This window comes from Pocillopora damicornis, chromosome 12 (genome assembly GCF_964200805.1).
Source record: "Pocillopora damicornis chromosome 12, jaPocDami1.2, whole genome shotgun sequence".
Lineage (NCBI taxonomy): Eukaryota > Metazoa > Cnidaria > Anthozoa > Scleractinia > Pocilloporidae > Pocillopora > Pocillopora damicornis.
The window spans coordinates 12862198-12877795 of NC_142681.1; the positions used below are offsets into that span (position 1 = coordinate 12862198).

The window sequence follows — 15598 nt, forward strand, 5'->3', positions numbered from 1 at the left end:
GAAAGCACTTGATTTGTATCTGTAACAGGTGGTTGGTCACTTCTTACGACTGGTCGCTGGTGCCAGTCGGTTGTGTCCGGGTTGAAATTGGGACGAGCGCACTGTCTAAATAGAACTGAAGAGGTTACACGAGGTTTCACATTCAAAGTAGACGAAGTTCAGATTAGGGTATGAGACGCTGAAAGCAATTTACATGGAAGTAAATTGGCAAAAGTGTGTCACCTGACAAGACAATTGGCAGTGCTAAACCGGTTTGTTGCTAGGGGAGTATTGGTAAACATTAGTCTCCTAGTAAAAAGGTTGTTGCTAAGGGAGATGTCTTTAACCTACCTTACATAGGCCACTTCTCTGCTATCACTCAAAAAAAGACCTGCCATTTTATTAAGCGCTATTGCAATGACTTGGATATCAAATTGCATTTTTCCACGCGTGTTAGAGAGCACTTAGTCAGTGACAGGGCCTCTCACATTTTCAGGCATTTGAAAGGTTCTCCGCACTGTCGCGCTTTATGTTCAGCAGATAACTTCCATGTTTTAGATCACGCCTCTACCGGTTTTCAGCTTCAGATAAAAGAGGCTTTTCATATTCAAAGAGAACAACCATCTTTAAATCAACAATTACACCATGTAAATCTAAAACTATCTTTTTAATTCTCACACTTTCGTGCTTTACCTCTCTTCTTGTTGTCACTATTCACCTTCATTAGCATTGTTCTACTTACTATATAAATCAACTTTCAACGCTTTGTACAGCAATTAACTAAAGATGACAGAAGTTTCAGTCGAAACACGTTTTACAAACTCAAAAGTTTAGTCGCTTTCTTTAAATTCTTGACTTGCCTGCTAATATTAAGACCCAAAAGAAAAAGAAAAAATAAATAAAATAAGAAAAAGAGGAAAAGCCAGATGATGAATTTCCATTTGGGAATTGCTTTTAAGATTGCTGGCGAATGGGATATAAAACAAGGGAACAATGGAATTATGATTTTTACGACAATTGTTCATCGCAAGGGGAAAAGGTAATTTTGCTTAGCTAAGGTTTTTCAATAGTTTTGTCATTAGGTGTGATGTTTTGGTCACACCGGGATGTATGTATTAATCACAGCACAAAGGCTTGAAGAGTTACTATTGTTGTCAACTCGAAATCATTTTACACAGAAAAAGGCCATGGTTTCCAAAATGAACCTTCTATCTATTATTTGATGAAATCATTTTTAATTATAATGTACCGTAAATTAAATGGTATACATGAATAAAGTAAAATATTTGACAACTTTTTTCGTGTCAAAAGTTAAAAAATTTTCGCATTTTCGAAATTTGCGACGGTCACATAAGAGTAATATTCAAAAGATTTAACAATTAAGAAATGGTTAGCTTACAGTTTGCAACTGTTGAATTATAGATACGTGTGGGAGGTTGCTAAGCCCAAAGAAGCGTAAGAGTCACACAAGGCAACAGCCAAGTGCGATTCTAGCTTCTTGAGGGTTTCAAACATCGAGAGTTTCAAAAATCTTTCGTTTTGTGAAGAAGAACAAACTCTGATGTCAGCGTGCCACACACGGACAAATGGAATTGAGCAATTTGACCAATCATTGTATGGGCTTTTGTGAAGCTATGCTATGACAAGAGATCTCGTGCGAATCAGTACTGCGCAGGAACGGTTTTTTCTTTGTTGTGTTGATTTCTTTTGTTTTGGTTGACACCTGTTCTTTCAAGATTGGCAAAAAATTTGGCAGTGTGCAAAAGATTTGGCAATTTTTTCAGACTGGGGGTTATACCTATTCCACCTACACATATTTTTTTGCTTAAACAAACAAACAAAGGTGTAGAGTCACTTCGGCCAAACACTGAATACTCATGTGCATTAAATTTCCTTTTATGTTTTGTACATTATGTTCAACTTGATAAGTCAACTTCTAGTGAACTGGTACGTGAATGGCTGCGATGGGCCAACATTATTTTTGTATTTATCTTCATGTGAAGCCATGGGCCAACATTTGTTGCTGAAAGACAAAGTAAATAGGTTTTACAAATAGAGGAAAAAGCTGATAGCTTATTAAAGATTGATTTTTCTGGTGCAGTTAAACATAATCAGACTTCATGATTGATACAAAATAAATTTGGCAGATCGGGAGGGTTTAGAATAAGTTTAAGTTTAAGAGTCAATTCTATGTTGATACCGGTATTTTACTGTGATGTTGCGGTGAAATTTGTATGTTAAAGGGCTAGTTTTTGGAAATTGAAATGGAATTGAAATTGCAAAATTGGATGCTAGATTTCGTATAGTTCTTCACTTTTTTAAGTATTTATTTTATACAAGTTTTAATGTGAAAGATCCCATATGAAAATGTCAGGCCTGACAAGTTGTTGATACACCTTGATATTTGAAGCAGACAGAGATTAAACATCAAGTGAAGAAGTCAGTTGAATGGAACAGAGCAGTGGAAGGCTCCTAAAAGAACCTGAGACAGTGTGGGGAAAGAGCAATGGATAAGCTCACAGGAATGTTGACTAGTATTCAGCTGTAAAAGTTACCAAATAAGATCTGTCTTTCTCGCAAAATTGAACAGTCCGCTAATTCAAGAAAGCAGTGATTATCAATGTAATCACCAAACAAACATTCTGAAGCACATCAAGGCATGATTCTTCTTTAACCCTTTAACTTCAATGAGTGACCAAGACAGAATTTCTCCTTACAATATATAGAATTAATCAAGCCTAAAAGCGGAGCTCGCACTTTTTTTTCCGCACGTCTCAAGGGGCACAACACCTTGCCCCGGCTAGGACTAGTACCTGGGTCGTCCGACTCGGAGCCCAGTGCACTGACCACTGGACTACTGAACAAAGCCGTGGCGTTGGCGTGCCCGCGGTACAGTTGACCACGCATGTTAAAAGTAGCACCTTGTAAGGTCGTACGGTCGTACGGTCGTATGGTCGTACATCCAAATTTTTTCGGCTTGATGGGCTACTACTATTTTGTATAATTATGGGGCTACGCTCTGCGAGCTCCGCTAATATCAATACAATATCAAGCAGACCAGTGATGAGAATAAAGAAAAATATCAGTTAGGGGATTATAAGCTGATCCAATACCAAATTCTCCAAGCTAACATCACAAGAACTGTATGGGAGAATTATTTATGCAATCTTGGGAGTTAAAGGATTAAAGTGACATTGAATGCACTGGGTGAATTGTTTCAATAAAAATGATAATTGGTTGGATAATCAATCTAATGCCGTATAATTGATATTTTGGTTTCTTTAATCTTTTACACCCTAACATCAGTATGTATATTCTCCATACTGTTCTCTTGATACAAGTAGATGTCCTAAGATTCTAATAAGGAGAATTTGTTTTTTGATCAAGAGCTTACATGTATTAATAGTTGGTGATCATTTCCTTTATTCTCATAACCATAACCCTTTGACTCCCATGAATGACCAAGACAGAATTTCTCCTTAAAAATTTAAATACAATATCAAGCAGACAAGTGATGAGAATTAAGAAAAATATCAATTAGGGGATTATAGGTTGATCCAATACCAAATTCTCCAAACTAACATCATAAGCACTGTATGACAGACAGTAATGAGAATTACTAATGAGATCTTAGGAGTTAAAGGTTTAATGTGCGATTTATGGATGACAGTGTAAGGAGAAATTAGATGCCAGTCACTCTTTGGGGTCAAAGGGTTAATTACCACTGAACTTGTATTCTTGGCTGTTATTTAAAAAATTGTGTATCACATTTTGTGTTAACACTAGTGTTTATGTCAATGTTTTTCAACATGTAAATCATACATACTCAAACCTTTCACATAAATACAAATTTTCATGTAATTTTTGCTCTCATTTGATAGGTCTCAACTAGATCCTTTTTCAGATTGAATATCAACAATTTAAATTTCTGATTCGAAATAACTCTTAGTGACTTGTGTGTGTCAAGAAAAGGGACAGAAACTTTGTTGTGTGACCACAGGTGTTCCAGGCTCATGTCTTGAGAAAAAGCCAACAATTAATTTGTGAAATTGTTACACATTGTGTGACTTAATGTGAAGTTATGAGAAGAACCATTGAGAATTTGAACATGTTATAAAGAATATAGTATTGGGAACGAAATATGGTTGATTTACAAAGATAAATATTTCAAACTATAAACATTTAATACAAAATCAATAGAACTTACTCACGTCTTGTGTGTCCATTGTGGTTTCTGGCAATCTGTGCCGTTTTAAGCTTGCTTTACCATCACTGTTATTCCTGTTATAACTCTGGCTGAGGAAAATGCCGATTGAGAGGATTTTTAGGGTGCAAACCACCTCTGCATGGACAACAGTCAAAATCATAGCATGCAGCTTTGCCTTCATCTTATAACTAGATGAAATTTCATTCCCCATACTATTCCTTACAAAATGTTCAAATTCTCAATGGTTTCTCTCATAATTTAACACCGAATCACACAATATGTGACACTTCCATGAATTAATCATTTGCTTTTTCTCGAGACATGAGCTTGGGATGCCTGTGGTGTGACTAACATGTTATTTTAGTCAAGTGAAAGACAGTTTTGAGAGTAATATTTGACTAACAAGATAACATTTTATTTTACAAAAATGTGGGTTGTAATGATTGTCACATTTTGTTATCGGAGTCTCAAATTGAATGCATTGTTGACTTATCAACAGTTCTCAGTGTTGTGCAGCTCCTTTCCTGCCCTTTTTTGGTCATATTGAGGCTATATCAGGTTGCAAATTTATGTAGAAGTTATGCTTTTAACATAATATGCAGCATTTTGATAGATTTTCTTCACAATATTTTGTGACTGTTGGATTTTAGGATCATCACAATACTCACACAGAACTTACTCATAAAAGTATAAAGAAGACAAAAGATCAAGCTATCTTCAGTTACATGGATATATGAAGCTCAGTACATAATGGTATAGAAGAGTATACTCGGAAGAGAATGAAACAGAATCTTACCTGTTTATTCATCTTTCGCATCATTTTCATCAGATGTTGTTGAAACTTTTTCAATATTTGATGTGGCAAACTGTGGGAAAAGTCATTAACAGAAGGAGTAAATGATCTTTAAAGTGCACATTAAACTTCACACACCTGTATGATTATTGCTCTTGTGAGTAAATGTAAAGTTTTGTTTGTGTTTTGACTGTCAATGGTAATTGCTTTTCTTGAATGTCTAATTATAGCTGTGATTAATTTAAATTGTAAACTACATGGACTGAAACGTTACCTCTTAATTGCACACCTCCAACATATGGTCAACAAAGGCTTTGTTTTGTTATGAGTTCTGTGAAATAAAGGAGATAATTTGTCACTAAAATGATGTGATTCACTTTAAATACCTATAGTTGACAAGATCTACAGAGGAAACCTGTTTTTTAGATTTAATTTATAATGTCACTGTATAATCTTTTAAAAAAATGATCACATCAATACACAATTAAGGTGTTAAACTATGTTGAATTAGGTTTTTCACTAAAACCACAAGTTCACTTTAGGTTTTAAAGAATTTTGTTTAAGTTCCCTTTAACTTCTATGATCCAGTGACCAAGACACATTTTCTCCTTACAATATCAATGCAATACCAAGCAGACAAGTGATGAGAATAAAGACAAATATTGATCAGGGGATAATTAGTTGATCCAATACCAAATTCTCCAAACTAAAATCACAAGAACTGTATGGCAGACAGTAAGGAGAATTGCTAATGAGATCTTGGGAGTTAAAGGGTTAAGATCTGTACCTCAGGTTGTGATAATTTATGAGTCAGACATTAAATCTCATAGATTGGAACATTTTGATTTGGTGTAGTGTTACAGGTGTGGTGAAGTTCTAATGTTTAGATAAATGCTTATAATGATGGTGATAAGGAAGCAATATGCATTGTATTTTCTATGTGAAAATTATTTGAAAATTGTTACCATCATTTAGCTTTATCTGTAATGTTCAGTTCTAAGAATCAATTAAAAAAAATTTCACTTACCGTGGCTGGTGATTGGTGCAACAGATTGCAAATGGAATTGAGTTGGGTGTAAATGGTCGATAAATTCTGAATCATTACTAATAATGATTCCTTAATTTTCCTCAAATTGATCTAAAAATAAATTGAAAGAATTTGATAAGTTATATGTATTTTGTTGGCTGATTATTGATAGACAAGTGCAAGATAGTCGTGGTAAAAATTGAAGGAAAGATTACAAAGTATGGGGTAATGAATGAACAAGATGTATTTTTGAAAGTTTTCAGATAAAGGATAAATGAGACCTTAAAGGGATTTATTTATTTTAAATTATGTTTTTCAAGTCAAACTAAAAATTTCTACATTTTTAACTTTAGTTTTGAAGAGAAACTTTTGCAAAATATTGAAATATGCATGGTTTTTTAACAATAAGGTATTTTTAAACAGAATTGCTTATAGTCAGTGACAGTATAATGGCTAGTCGATCAAAGATGTCAACGCTAGTGAGTCCTGACATGTTTTTTGTGATTTTGATGCAGTTAGTCTCATATTATGTAGAAGAAATATTTAAAAGGAAATTCTCTTACCTTCTCTCAAGATTCTTAATGCTGTCTGCAGCGTGTAGCATCTAAATTGTTTGAACAGAAATATTTTCACAAACAGTTGATATAGTGAGTATCAAGAACATAAATCCTACTTGAATGAATTGAACTGTCTTGCAACAGTATTATTTGTTTAATATTGTAAGTAGAACTAAGCAGTAATTTAAAAGCTATTTTATAACTACACATATATTCTTACATTGTAGTTGTGTGTCTCTTCTCCTTATTACTGCTTGAGTAGTATGTTCTGCAAAAAAAAAATTGCATTTAAGTCTGAGTCAAGTCTTTCCAATACAAGTTTCAATTGACAGACATTTTGCAGATTTTTTGGATGTTTGGTTCGCTATGATTGGGTTAAAGGAATAAAGTTTCTTTTAAGTTTCATTTTTTGTGTGTGTGTTGTGGGAAGAACTGTTTTCAGGATGTTCATAATGTCACTGATGGGCTGATGAATTTTTTGCATTATGTGCTAGTATTAGGAACTATGAATCAAAATTTATGCTAATTATGTTAGGATTGATAGGATTTGATCACATTTCATAGGCTAGGTATGGTACATAAATATGTATCAGTCAGTTTAGAGCTTCAACATCCCCCCATCACAGCAAACCCCTCAGGCATTTGAATAAAGGGGTAAGTTTCTAAAGAAACTGTGGTGCTGCATTAGTGGGAGAGTATAGCAGGTAATTTAGTGTTGACAACTGAGTTGAAAACGTAAATTAGCCACCGTAAAGGGTAAAAAAGCTGATGTTTCAAGCGTTAGCCCTTCATCAGAGTGATGAGAAGTTTGAAGTAAGGCATTTGAAGTTTTGAAGATTAGTTTTTTCCTGGGGCCAAAGTGTTGTTCAGATTCCCTACTCAAAGTGTTGGATTTAATAGTTAATTTTTGTAAAAAGGCAAAATCAGTGATTATGACATTCTAGTTATTAATGCATACTGGGCCAGCAGCATTTTGTGCCAAAAAAATCAATGTCAACACATCATACAGTTGCTTTATTTTAAAAATAATACAAGCATTACAGATTTATGCAATTAATTCATACTAAGCAAAACAATTGATAGTTAGTGCTCTTTTTCTGTTTTGCAGTACCAGTGATCTATAATTAGCATTTTTAATTGTTTGATACAACAACGCCAGTGATTAGCACTAACATTAGGTTCAGCATTAACAATTGACCATTGGAGAATGACAAGTAAATCTATGAACAAATACAATTTGTTGCTAACAGGAATAAGTGGGTTTTATCCCTAGTCATTTGTATTTTAGGCACAAACAACTTTCCATCTTGACTAAGGTTTTAATGGTAAACTTTGAAGTTTTCTTCTAAGCTGATGCAGGGTGAAAGCGGGATTTTAAAGTCAGAATTTATTGGTGCATTACTTCTGTTCCTATCTTCCAGATATTCTGTCACAATCACTCTTACAAAGGGCTAATGCTCGAAATGTCCGCTTTTTTACTCTCTATATGGTGGCCAATTTATGTTTTCAACTGAGTGGTTAACACTAAATTACTTACTCTCCCACCAACACAGCACCACAGTTTCTTTAGAAACTTACCCCCTTTATTCTGTCACAGAGTTTATTTCAGCTACAACATTTACAGGAAATTTTGTGAAAAAGTAATACAAATATGCAGTCAGTGATATTAGTTCAATGCCAAAAAGATGATAAAGGAAATTAAATAAAACATCCGATACAGGATAATTAGTTGATCAAATACAAATTCTACAAAAAACCAAGATTTTTATTCCCTCGGACTATACATACTTTGCAACATACTCTGCAACAAAGTGTGACAAATATGCCATCAGTAATAATACAATGGACATACCATATTTGTGGCATATTGCATAGTGAATTTAACCATTGGAAAGTTAATTTGGAATATATTTAGAGAATTTTTCCTCTTCTTATGAGTTGCTCCACAATGAAAAGGGGATTTTAAAGTTTTTAATTTATTGATGTATTACCTCTGTTTTCATCTTCTAATTGTTGCATAATTCCCCTTGTGATCTAATATTTCTTACAAATTCTGTACAAAAGTAATAGAAATACATAGTCAGTGATATTGAAATTGATGACCATATTCATGTGGCTTATTACAGAGTTCATTATTATTGTAAACATAGAAAAGAGACAATTTTTAGTGAGAAAACAAAAGGTATATTATTATATTTCAATCATGTATTTTTTCAAATGACAACATTTTTCAAAACAGGTGTATATAATTATATATGCATAAGTACAGGATTTGAGCCAGGCTGTGCCATTTCGCCAATCCCACACTGCAATTGAAATTATCCCTTAAAAAAAACCGCCAAGGGGACAATTTTTTCCCCTTTAAAATTTTGGGAAAAAACTCAAAAAGAAGCTCACACAAAGAGTTTTATTTCAGTACAGAAATTGCAAGCTAAAACAGAACATGGAAAGTATAATATTATTTTATCGATCAGGTAAAAAAAGATGTTTTTTTTGGCTTGCCGGTATGAATGTAAAAAAAAAAAAAGTTGAATGAAAATTAATTTGTCTGTCCCCCTAAAAATAAAAATGTCCCCCAAAATTTTTGCTAAGGGCACAAATTGTCCCCCAGTGATCAAATCCTAGCTCAAACCCTACATATGTATGTATGTATGTATATATATATTTATATCTGAGTGAATTCACCAAAACAGATCCAAAAAACATCAAACTCAAAGTGAATATCGTATCAAATCCCCCTTAACTTGCAAGTCAAAAACCTACTCTACCCACCCTCTGAGCTTATGACTACACAAATCCATTTGCAACCCACCCTTGGAAAAGTCGGCAGCTGAGTTGCATGTGGTTACTAGCAATGACGTTAAGCCCATTGCATTTTCTATGGCCAGGCTCATGTGAAGGTGGGCAATGCCTACTTTCAATTGGAAACTATGCAATGTCAATTGAGCTCTCTTTTCCAAAGGCATGCTTTTGACACCAACCACCCTCCGGCCATGGAGCATTTAAAGTTCAGTAAGGAAGGAATTGGGGTCTATTAGAAACTGCAAAACCTAAAATCCCACTGTTCCCCTCTTCAGTGGTGAAGTGTGACAGGTTACTAGCCTGTCATTACTAATTTTGCAATGCAGACTTTCAACCACAATGAATAAGACAAGCATTTCCTAGCCTCAGAGAAAAATGCAGTTGACCAAGAGGTTTGAAAAATCTACCCTCTTCACCCCCTGAGGTTTCCATACAGAGTCATTTGCAAGCCACCTTTGGATTGGTTGGTGGCTGGGATGCATGTGGGCACAGTCTAACTTAAACATTTAATCCCCAGTATTATCTTTAACCAGGCTGGCTTGAAGGCAGGCAATGCCCACCTTCAACCAAAACCTAACCATCAGGTTTTTGCAGCCTCTCCTAAACCTGCTACTGTGGATGTTCCACAAGCCTCGAACCAAAGGGTGTTCACCCATTAACTGAGCTGACTGGCAGGGCATGAACTCAAATGTCAATCTTGTAACATAACGGGCATGTTTTTGGCAAATGCAATCAGATATATTTATATATACATGGACAAGTTGTATCTTTAGAACAGGAGTAAAGTTTGTAATTTGTGATGTATAATTTGTGTACTTACTTACAACCTGATTGGCCATTGGGCTAGCACACTGGTATCCATTTGAATACATACACTCTGTAATGTGTTGAAATTCTGAAAAAACAAAACAAAACATACAATTAGGTTGTCAGTGAAATTATCAGCAAGATTATTTGTTGCATATCATGTAATTCATTATTGATGGGTTGATCAGTAGAGACTATAATTATGATTGTATATTATACATACAATTTACACAAACAAAAAAAAAGTTTTTAACTAATTAAAATGCACCAATTATATTATGGAATGTTGTTTGCAGTGTTTGGAATTTCAAGTTTTTGTGTCTTGTGTCAGTTACAACAGGTACAATTGTAGATTGGAAAGTATTATTTGCAGGTTTCCAAGTCTGAGCATCCCATATCCTATGAACTATTGGCCTAACTTTCCTGTATTTCATTAATTCCTGTAGTTTGTATCCCAATAGTTCCAATTAGATATTCCGCAATCATCTATTTGAAACATTTCTCATCCTGTTGAATTTTTCTTTAAGTATCCTGTATCTTTATAATTTTTACCAACTGGAAATATTCTGAATCTGACTAAAAAACTTCAATGAGTGACTCATGTCAATCACAAACCCAGCTCCCTCTATTAAAAAAATAAAAATGAAAGTCCTTGCTCAATTTACTGGGCAAGAACAGATGGTCGTCGAATATGTTCACAGTTTTTGGGTTTTAGTCGGTGGAATTTCCCATTTCTTTCTCAGCAAAACAAAGTGGCATTTTTTTATACTGTTGGTATAGTAATTCAGCAGGCTTCTAAGTGGCTATTGTCAGCTTTCAGACATAGGAGACAAAGATGGAAGTAGGATATGAGTAGCCATTAATGATTACGATGCAAGTGTCAGTCAATTTAATTGATGGCTTGTCAATCAACAGAGGCCAATAAATGACTGTGTTTTTAGACTTTTTGATTCATCCAAATATTTGATAACTTTGAGTTCAACTAACTTTCCTTACCAGAAAGCTAAGACCCTTATTTTAATTACCCGTTATAATCTATCATGTTATCTCTGAAAACCATCAAAGAAATCTTTTGGCACTGCCGTATTTTTGTCTTTGATGTTTTTTAAAACCTGCGACTATGACAAGCCTCTATCAACTACACCTGTCCCGAAATTCTGGCTCTAAGAGGTAACTTGAGCTAATAAACCTCTACATGTTGTAGCTCGATCGTTATACATGATGATTGATTAAGGAGGTAAAATTTCCGCACAGCCACATACTATTGTAAAACAAATCTGTTTTCCCGATGGCAATGTAGTGTTTTTGTTATTTTTTTCTTTCTCCAAGAACTGAATGCATAATATAATATGTGCTGCGCGGAAATTTTACCGATTAAGGAAGCCAAGAAATGTGAACATCTTTCGAGAATTTCTGTAGGAATTGATGGAAAATTTCACGTTAAGAGAGATGAGTATGGGCGAAATGTTGATGGGAAAATCGTAGTGTTTCTTTATTCTGTCGTTTGTTGCTTTGGAGATTTGCTAATATCAGCAAATATGGCTTTTGTACGGCACAAAACATTCATAGTCTATGATTTGTTTACCGCTCATTTTAAGAGATTTTAAAGTCACATGCTGTGTGCTGGTTGACATACAAGTTCCCTGTGCTACAACTTCGGCTTTTGCAGACGCGAAATTCTGCCCTCTCGTTTGTGAGGAAATATCAATACCTCTTTCAAATTCAAAAACGGTGCTACTATTCCGGAAATAATACTAAAATAGTGTTGTCGTTGTCACTTACCGCCATCGAACACTTCCACGCAGAGCTCCGCCTAACTAACATCTGTGGCGTGACTCGAAGACTTTTCATCGGAATTATTCAAGCACGTTGTTCATGCTATCTGCTAGATAACAAATTCAGATTATTCTGCAGATCTCTATGTGTATTTTCCTACATCGATCTCAAATATCTTCCCTACTTCCATAATTATAAACCTGCATCTTCTCTCGATCGAATGTTACCGGCGTTGAATTACGTGACATAAAGAATGAGCCAGCAATATTTTGACCAGTAGGCTTCCTGCTTCCTTGGTGAAAAGACCTGAGGACATATCCAGTTGTTTTCATGGGTTATAACAGTAAATTATTATTTGAGAGCAAAGTGAGATGCAAAGGTCTGTATTGTTTGTAGGCTATGGCAGCTGTACCCTCTCTTCTAGTCTTCGTCTAAATTTTGCAAGATCCCATCTGATCTTCTGCCTTGTTCGGTCAGTTTCTGAAACTAGGTCATCGGCATCAACCTCTTCCTCCATATTCATAATTACAGAGGAGGACCTCTGCAGTAAACCAGCTTTTGTCAGGGCCGATAGTCAGCTGAAGTATCAAGCGATCTGCTTCTCTATCAAGCAGTCTGTCATATACCGCATTTCTGGCCGGTCTCGTCTCTTAAACTCTTTATTTGGGAACCCATATCAGAGGCGGTCGACTTCATACTAGTTTCCTCCCATGTCCAGCACACGTCTGGGAGACACTTATTTGCCTTCTGAGAAAAGGCATCTACTTTTTGTGTTTTCCAAAGGGCCTATCCAAAGTCCACCTGGCTAGTAAGGGATTGTTCCTTAGAATTTTTGCCTGAGTTCCGTCCTTGAACGTAGCCACACCCTACAGATTGGTAGGCCTCCGTCAATTTCCTCTTGATCTCATCAAAGGCGGATTCTCTTATCAGCTTCAATTTGTGTCTGCCTATGTTAAGGTGCTTTTTGAAGGCAGTAAATATGACTGTAACGTTTTAGTACACCGTTTTCTTGTTCTATCTGAGACAGATTGGGTACAGTTTTCGCGATGGCCCGGGTTCAGAGATCTGTGCACGTTACTGATAACCACCCGCTTCTACGATTAGTTTGCTAAAGATTTCTAGTGTGATGAGCCTAGTGAAGCCCTGAGGTGCTCCAAACTGTGCCAGCTAGTCTGCGCTATAAACTTATCGCAGTTCCAAAGTCAGAGGGAGGATCGCCGCCTCCAAATGCAAACTGTCTACGTGAGCGCCTCTACAGTATCTGCGTATCCCTAGCAATCGTATGATATAAAGTTCATCGCGGTCACCACTCACCAGTTAGGAAAATTGATGTTCAGATAAGCGCCCTTCTTGCCTTTCTTCCTTATTCATTAACTCTAAGATAACAGTCACGGTATGCTTTCTATTTGGTTGACAGTCACCTTGCCACCTGGAAGACTCGCCACCAGCTTTGATTTCTTCTGCCATCGTAAGATTTACCTCTCCCTCAACTTTACGTCTAAGATTTTTATGATTAAGATACTAGCACTTACGAACCCGATCGTCTGAATCTCATACCAACCTGTGCACGATATTTGAGGCATATCGTGAAATTGTGGCCTTCGTAATCTTCAAATAAGCCACAATGATATGCATAAACTAAAAAAATAAACATAAAACATAAACACTTTATACATAATAATATGCATAAACTAATTTAAAATACCGTTCAGAATTTTGCGTGCAAACCAAGGGAAGACAAATTTTTTTAAAACACTTGACAAGAATCTCATGGGGCTCAATAGGGAGGTTACCTCGCCTCTCGTCGGCAATTATCGTCGGCCAGAGTTAAGAATTGCCAAGGTAAGTGGCCTCGCCCTCAAGTGAATTATTTTTCCAAATGTAACAATAAATGTAGGGAGCGTGAGGAAATGCACATTTTCACTGCTGTGATTGAAACGCAGTGATATATCGTAATTAATACGTTCGGTATCAAACCTTTGATTATGACAGGGTGAGCCGAATTTCTCTGCGAGGTCGACGTGACTTTACATCAAAGGCAATATTTTTGACAGAACAAAATGGTACTTCTGACGAATGAGTCTGCGAATAAGGCAGAAATAAATATTTTGTCGGCACGAGATACGACAAGACCTGGGCCTTAGGCCCGAGCATCATGGGTAATGATGCAGTGGTATAGAAGGGGAAGTATAGCACGTGGTGTCTATCTAGGCCTCAGAACCAACCGTTCACCCCTGGCTGATGACAAATTTATTTTAGTTTGAAAACGTATTTTCTTTAACTGTGAAGCCTCGTAGGATGGGCTGCCAACTGCTCTGAGTTTGGATCATGGTTCCTACCCAGATTTCCTGTCATGTTCTTTCCCCAAATGGGTTTTTCTGGCAGGTTTTTTTCTGGCCTCTGTATAACCGTAGTTATGTCCTTGTAAGCGGTTGCCCATCTCTGTCAATCCAGACTTAGTGAAGTTTGCATTTTAGCAATGTATACCTATTTTTTAATGTATAAGGAATTGACTGTATATCAGGATTGGATATGGTATATCAGTTGCGAATATATGTATGTATGCATGCCTCGGGTTGGTTCTTGGCAGGCTTCCCTAAATAAACTTATTTGATGTATACTACTGTGTTATTTGTTGTGTGGTGAAGACAAAATTTAGTGAGCATCACTGCACGAACTGAGAAAGTAAAAACTTGTATTTATCTCTCATGCGTTTCGTCTGACAATAGCAGACTTCATCCAGGAGTTTTACAAGTAGGGTAAATAAGCTTCCTTAAGTAAATGACTTGTCTCTTTTGGATTGAAGCAAGCGGAAAGAATTCGCCAGGTGCACCTAAGGGGGTTGTACATGCTGACATTTTTCGGAAGTTACATGTACGAGGACGGTTGACCTCTCAACACATTACATATTCGTCCATGTAACGTTTCCCTCTGTTTTCTCAATTTATGTTTTCGTAAACACACTTTTTGGGAGTCACGAAACGTAAAATTTATCGGGACCCAGTTATATGTTCTAATTGCAATAAATTATAAATAACAGGGGTTCTTTGAAACAATTAGTAGTGGTAATTATTATGTATGCAGTCTCTCAGAGTAATCGGTTAAAAACCATCGCAGTGAAAGCTTCATACATCTTACCCATTTTGAAGCGATTTCCTCAGTGAAAACCAAGAAACACTGGAGGCGGGGGATGGTCTATCCTCCCCTAGAAAGAGCTAAAACAGAAACCAGTTTGTCTGTTTGAGTTTTGGGGTTGACCCTTTAAACTGGTAAAGTTTCATTGAAATCGGTAAGATGGCATGTAACACGACTGCCTGGTGCTTTCGTGGACACACTCTTAAATTTTGGACTCCGGGTAATTCATTTCGAGTTTTTTTTTCATTTCTGATTTTTTCACTCACCTCAGGTAATCAGCTCATATATGAAACCACCTTATAGGGAAAATATTCAGCCAACTGTTGCTAAGCACTGTTGCTAAGTTCCTTTTTACTTTTGGCTGGAAGCAAACGCCTCTGTGCATTGGAAGTAAAGTAAAATGCCCAAGAAATTGCAGTTGACATTAACGTTTCATGGTCTAGAAAAAGTGCAACGCTACCTCAGCAGAAATAAAAGCCAGTCACCTACAAAATTTCGGAATGACTTCTAAATTT

General features: G+C 36.0%; 1 long non-coding RNA gene across 14 annotated transcripts in view; it reads right to left on the reverse strand.

The window, feature by feature from the left end:
- Positions 1–627: 627 nt before the first annotated feature.
- The window catches only part of LOC149036546 (uncharacterized), a 45047-nt gene continuing 30076 nt past the window's right edge, over positions 628–15598 (reverse strand). Inside the window, exons 1-10 of one of the 14 annotated variants that reach the window (XR_016181650.1) lie at positions 11955–15122; positions 10193–10260; positions 8555–8616; positions 6784–6831; positions 6570–6610; positions 6007–6117; positions 5254–5310; positions 4983–5052; positions 4187–4271; positions 628–2002 (exon numbers count right to left, since the gene is read on the reverse strand). This is a non-coding gene — a long non-coding RNA (uncharacterized LOC149036546). Of the gene's footprint in view, positions 2003–4186; positions 4322–4982; positions 5053–5253; positions 5311–6006; positions 6118–6569; positions 6753–6783; positions 6832–8554; positions 8617–10185; positions 10261–11954; positions 15123–15598 lie in introns of those variants that run through there. The other 13 variants (XR_016181648.1, XR_016181647.1, XR_016181661.1 and 10 more) reach the window with 13 other exon arrangements.